Source organism: Nannospalax galili, unplaced genomic scaffold (genome assembly GCF_000622305.1).
Source record: "Nannospalax galili isolate Female #2095 unplaced genomic scaffold, S.galili_v1.0 scaffold456, whole genome shotgun sequence".
NCBI lineage: Eukaryota > Metazoa > Chordata > Mammalia > Rodentia > Spalacidae > Nannospalax > Nannospalax galili.
The window spans coordinates 776,773-783,282 of NW_008337055.1; the positions used below are offsets into that span (position 1 = coordinate 776,773).

At 45.1% G+C, this 6,510-nt stretch overlaps 1 protein-coding gene across 2 annotated transcripts in view; it reads right to left on the reverse strand.

Annotated features, from left to right (window-relative positions):
• Positions 1–6,510, reverse strand: part of LOC103733126 (histone H2B type 1-A) — a 352,787-nt gene that overhangs the window by 257,711 nt on the left and 88,566 nt on the right. The window lies entirely within an intron of this gene.

Consider the following 6,510-nt stretch of genomic DNA (forward strand, 5'->3'; position numbering starts at 1 on the left):
ACTGGGGAAAACATGAAGAGTTCTGTTCCGAGGAAAGATGACACACTGTCTGTGGGGTGTGCTCAGTGAGACGTGGTTGGGGAAGGATAGTGACCATGTGTGCCAGTCTGCGCTAATAAACTGCCATCACCTGGACATCTTAAACAATAGCAATTATTGTCTTAGTGTTCTGGAAATCAAGGTGTTGATGGGGTTGGTTCCTATGTGAGGGAGAATCTGTTCTCTGCCTCTGTTTCAATTTCTTGGCAACCTTGGGGATTCCTTGGCTTGGAGATTGTCTTCTCCCATTACAGGAGTTTTAGGGCAAAAGCTCTGACTCTGGGAGTCTCAACAGACGAGGCTCTACCACTTGTCCCATATGCTAATCAAAGAGGTTACAGAGTAGGCGGGGAGGGCGCAGAGAACGATTACATACACGTGGCTGCATTGGGAAGAGCCCACGAAGGAGTTCAGTGTCCCCAGGTCTGTCTTCATGGGGCTAACAGGAGCTTTGTGATTTTTTTTTTTAAAAAAGAAAAGATGAAAAAGAGAGGGGTTGGGGTTGGGTAGCTGACAGGCAGGGAATCTTGTCTAGACAGTGCTGTTGCCTCTTGAGGGAAGCATCTGGGTTCCACGGTATACTGACATCTGCTCCGGGTATAGGGATAACGGATAGTTATCCTCATTTGCAAGAAGGGGCTCTGTCTACAAGGCTCTCTGTTGCTTGGGCAGTTTTAGTCCTTTGTCATAAGGATGTTTATTGCTCAGGACTGTCTTCCCAGAATTCAAGGTAACTAGAAGAGGATGACCAGGTGAGAACAGGTGGGGATAAAGAGATCAGCCAGGCAGGCACTGGTGCTCTCACTCTCACCCGAGTCCCCGCATCACCTTCCCTCCGTATGTGTCTCTGCCTGCATTCCCGGTTTGTATACAGATGCCAGTCGTATGAGATTGCACTCCACGTTAATACTCTTGTTTTAATTTATCATTTGCAAAGACCCTCTTGAAGGCAGATAAGCCCCCGACAGTCAGAGAGACCAGGAAGAGCCGAGGATAAAAAAGATGGCGAATGTCCACTTCATTTTCACCCAGGACAGAGGCTTGGCAAGTTTCATTTTTAACCCCAGCAGGGCCCCTTGCACCTGTCTCGAGCGCTGGGATTAAAGGTGTGGGATACCACAAGAAGCTTCGGTCATGTTTTTGATTAAGGAAAATGAAGACAGAGAATGGTTATCACAGAGGGTCACGTGCCCTGGGCAGCAGCCCTCACCACATGTTCTGGTAACTTCCTTCCTCTTCCTTTGGGAACTTTTCTGCCCCTAGTCATGCCAGCTCTGGTACTCGCTAGACTCTGTGGATTTCCTGCCTCCTGCCTGATCCTATGTAAGCTGTCGCTTTTAACTCTGTCCCTCACTGCCCAGGATGAGTCTGTCATTTTCTTCCTTGGAATCCACCTAACTCAGTGTTTAAATCACGTGTAAGTTCAAAAGTAAAACTGACTTAGTACTATTGTAAAGTGATAGTTTACAGAGGCTTGGCAAGTTTCATTTTTAACCCCAGCAGGGCCCCTTGCACCTGACCTGCCCAGATGTATCAGAGTCAGGTTTCCCCAGCATATCTCTGCTTACAAGAAGCTGTAGGCCTGCCGGCTCTCTCTCCTTGGTTTAAGTTAGCCAAGTGGAAATGAGGGAAGGGGGATCCATCCAATATCACCAAAACACTTAAAAGGTCCAAGCCCTCCTGGGGGATTTGGATTTTAGTGTCTGGATCCCCTTCTCACTTGTAGGGTGTCGTGTGTATGTGTGTGTGTGTGTGTGTGTATTTTTTTTTTACTTTTAATAAAGTTTGTTGCCTGTTGTACCTCAGATTCTTCTGGCCATTTCATTATTTTTAATTTTAGTCACTATTTTTATTTTGTGTGTATGCATGTGTTGTCTGCATGTATGCAAGTGCACCTGTGTCATGCAATGCCCATGGTGGGCAGAAGAGAATGTCAGATCTCCTGGAACTGGAGTTAATACTCTGCCCAAATCAAGTCATATTCACAGGTATTAGAGATCAGGACTTCAACATATTTGTGGGACCACTGTTCAGTCATAAGGCATGCCCAGTGAGGGGTCAGGCCAAGAATCTGCAACTTGCAGAAAAGGACTGGGCCAGAGGCAAGACATAAGAGACAACCATAGATGGTCAATGTAAAGACCACAGTGTGGTGAATGGTTAACGAAGTGTCTATGCAGGGAAAAGCCATGTTCTCAAATAGAAGAGCAACACCTGGGGGGGCAGGAAACACCCTCACACAGATTGGAGGGACAGATGTGTAAGTGTGAGCAGTTCCCATGGAAACTCACGAATGTGAGGTTGTAAGAAAAGGGCTGATCAGGGCTGAGGATGTGGCTCGGTGGAGGAAGGTTTGCCTAGCCGCCACACAGCTATTTGTTTGATCCCCAGCAACACAACAAACAAGCTCTTAAAAAACTTACTGAGAAAGAGGCTGATGGGCAAGAGAGGGTGTGTAGTAAAGTCAGATGACATCAGAAAGGAACTCAGCCTGCTGTGACCGGCAGCCCTCCACGTTTGTCATGGCTGGCTTTCACAGTGCCGGAAGGTGCTATGCAGGCTCCTGGAGGGGAAAAGGGATCATCAGGCTTCTGCAGCTGTGACCTGTGTGAGCTGCTGACCTGGCAAGGTGTGCACACCAGTGTTGTGAAGGTAACCAACCACCATCTGCTTAGATTGAAGGCCTAAGATGGAACCCATACCTGGCATAGTTATGGGGGACAAGAACCAGGGTTAGGTAGGCCACAGCCCTATGGGAGAACCTGATATTAGTATTCTACGAAATGGACATAGTATTAAAATGACTCCTGGTGACATCGCTATGCTCATAGATCAGCACATCTCTCAGCCTGCATCACAGAAGCTTCTTGTGGTAAAAGGACGTTATTATGGACGCCCATAACAGATGCAGAGAATAAAAGACTGTAGAGGGACTGGAGAGATGGCTCAGCGGTTAAAAACACTGGCTGCTCTTGCAGAAGACCTGCGTTCGAATTCCAGCACCCACATGACAGCTAACAGTCTATAACTCCAGTTCCAGGGGATCAGACGCCCTCTACTGTCCTCGATGGGCTCTGCAAGACATGGGTGCACTAACACACATGCAGGCAATACACTCATACACGTAAAATAAGAATATATAAATTTTAAATAGACTACAGAATGCTCATCCCTAAATGAGACATCTGTATCATCTGTATCCCTCCCAACACCCCCTCCCCAGGGCTCAGGGATCTTCACAGAAGAGGGGGTGGAAAGAGTGTGAGAGCCAGAGGTGGTGGGTGAACACAAGGACACAGTGTTTTCCAGACACAACAGGGCAGGTGCACAAATGAACTCACAGTAGTTGGAACAGCACACACAAGACCTGCTCTAGCTCAAGCCACACAAAATCCCCGCACGGAGGGGCTTGGTGGGTGTGGTGTCCCTCCCATAACTAGGGAACTGTTGGCATACGATAGCTGGTGGGTGGGTGAGGTGGAGTTAGTCTCTTTAAGGGTGAGGCCCTGGTAGGCCAACCATGCTCCAGGGTGGGTTCCACTCAAGAGTATTTGGGCAACAGAAATTGGACTGGGTGGGGAAAAAACAGTAAGGTGGGTGGGTGGAGGAGTAGGGGTGGATCTGGGAAGAGCCACAGGAGGGGAGTAACATGACCAAAATATATTGTGAAACTCACAGAATTCATAAAAATACAATAAAAAATCAGCATTCCACATGAGGGTAAAATGATGACAGCTCCAGTTAAGGGCGACGATTTTGTGCATTTCAGCAAGTTGGCTAAAAACAGTCCTGTGAGCACTGACTAGCACAGGGCCTTGCTTGACAATTTCGTACAAAAAGTTTTAAACAGATTTCAGTATTCCTGGGAAAACAATATTCAGGTGTAATTACAACTCTATTTTCAGTTGCCAAATTATTAATGAAATGTGATCTGTCTCAGTCTGAGCTGCAATCTGACATTCTATTCAAAGAAAAATTTGATCCTGTGTCCACTAGAGACAAACATCCCTCACCTCACAGTCGATGTTTATCTGTGTCATCACTTCTTGGAAGCGCCATGTGTGAGAAGCTATTTTCAAGAATGAAGCATACGAGGAGTGAAATTCGAATCCAAATATCAGATAATCACCGTGGGAGCCCACTGGGAGCGGTGGCCACCTCCCCTGAACAAGACTGACACGTTAGTTTTTCAAATACAATCTCAAATATCCTAGTAGTTTGCTGTTGGCCTCTTTTCTTGTACTTTTATACTAATTTTTTAAATCCATGAAGTCTTATTACTTACATGTGTTCATTTTCTTTCTATGGATCACAAACTTGGGACCTCTCGTCCACTTTAAAGCCTCTCTGATGGGGATCTATATAAATCGGTTCCTACCTGAAGATATTTTTTGATTATCTGTGGTGGCGGATAAATTTACTCATGGATCTTTTTGTTGCTTATTGGCTTGTCTTGTATTTAATGTGTGACCATAGACAATTCTTCATCAGAAAAGCCAAAATCAGGGGGATGCCTGCTCTGATCTTCCTCCCTGACTGTATGCCAACAATTCGTCACCAGTCATGCACTCAGCCTCTAGCCCATCTTTCAATAACTTTTTTTTTTCTTAAGACAAGATCTTGATATGCATCCTAGGCTAAGTTTTGAACCTTTGAACTTGCTCTGCAACCCAGTTCTCCTCAAACTCATGACCCTCCTGCCTCAGCCTCTCAACTCCTGGGAGGCTTGTACCACCACACCTAGCATCACATAGTTATTTTTGATATAACTTTTAGACAGGACCTCAGTGCGCAACTCAGGTTGTCCTAGAAAGCCACATGAAGCCCAGGCTGGCTTCAAATTCATGATTCTTCTGCCTCAGTTTCTCAAATGCTGAGATTTACGGGCATGTGCAAGTATGTCTGGTTTAACATGAACTTCTTATGATGTGATCCATGGGATATTTTTAAGGGTAAAACTAGTGATCTATTTCATGGAGGTAATAAGTTTCTCAAGCATTGTTCAAGAAATAATGACATGCTGACTGGGAATGCAGCTACTTGTGGAGTGCTTACCCAGCATGCACAGAACCCAGCACTGCATATACCCAAGCACGCCTGTAATCCCAGCACTTGGGAGGGAGAGGCAGAGGATCTGAGTTCAAGGTCATTGTTGACTAAATGGTGAGTTCCAAGCAAGGAGACCCTGTTCCCTAAGCAAACAAACATAAAGGAGTCAGTCAAACATACATAAAGGAGACAGTTTTGAAGTAATTGAAAGATCAGTCATAATAGATATAATGAGTTTCAGGATTGTGGTTTATTTACTAGATGTGTTCACAGCATGTTCATTATGTTTTTAAATTCCTAATGAACTGGGTTTCTGTGTTGAGCGTTTTGTAGGAGAAACTACATAATGTGAGGGCATTTGCTTTACAGGACTCCAGAAACAACGATTGGGCAGAAAAACTCCAATGGCCAAATCCTGGTAATTGGTGAAGGTGGGTAGCACATACATGATTATATTAGGCGATTCTACGTCTTTTGTTTATTTGAAATTTTCCATGGTAAAGCAGTAAAATAAAAATTTATTAAGTAAACTCAGAATCCAAATGAAGCAACTTCAGAGCCTCACAAAGCAGCAGGGAGGTTTGGAGCCGTAAACAGATGATGGTTCCTTCTTATGTAATCAGTACCCAGAACTTAGGACAACCCATGCTGAATGGGAGTGTTGTTTATTCAAAATGTGGACATTGAACAACTGCTAACTGGGAGCTTTCAATGATTAAAAAGCCTCCTATTCCAGAAAGTACCAGAAATTGCCAGCTGTGGTGTCAAACAGATCTATCTAGTACAGACCTGCTGGAGTTCACGGAGGATCACCACCACCAGGCGTGGGAAGAATCAAAACTCCCACTGGAGAGCAAGACCCGTCTCCTGGGCAAAGGGGTTTCCAACGTTTCTTTTCTTTCTCCCTTCCCGCCCCTCTGCAAACTTGTCCCCCTTTTCTCTCTCCTTCTCTCTCTGTTCCTGATACAAAGTCTCACTATGAAGCTGGGCTCGCCTGGCACTTGTTATGCAGCCCAGATTGACCAGGAACTCATGATCCACCGGCCTCAGTCTCCCAAGTACAGGGACCACCGGCTTGTACCACCATTGCTGATCTCAACTCTTCTTTAGGGGAAAAAAATAGGATTCAAGTTATGGAGCATTTGTAAAGTGTTCAGTGGGAATTAAAAAGCATAATAAAAAATGCTTAACTATATTTACAAACTACCAAGAGTGAAAAAAAAAATCTCTAACTGATCAGTAGATCACTTCAAAGAGTTTCAGGGGAAAACTGCTCCAAGGTTTTGGGGTTTAGCAAGCCAGGGAACTGGACCAGAACTCACAGTCAGTATATAAGATGCCACAAAGGAGGCCACACGTTTCAGAGACATGCCAGGAAGAAACACATCTTTCTGATTCTGATGTGTGAAATGTCACAGGTAT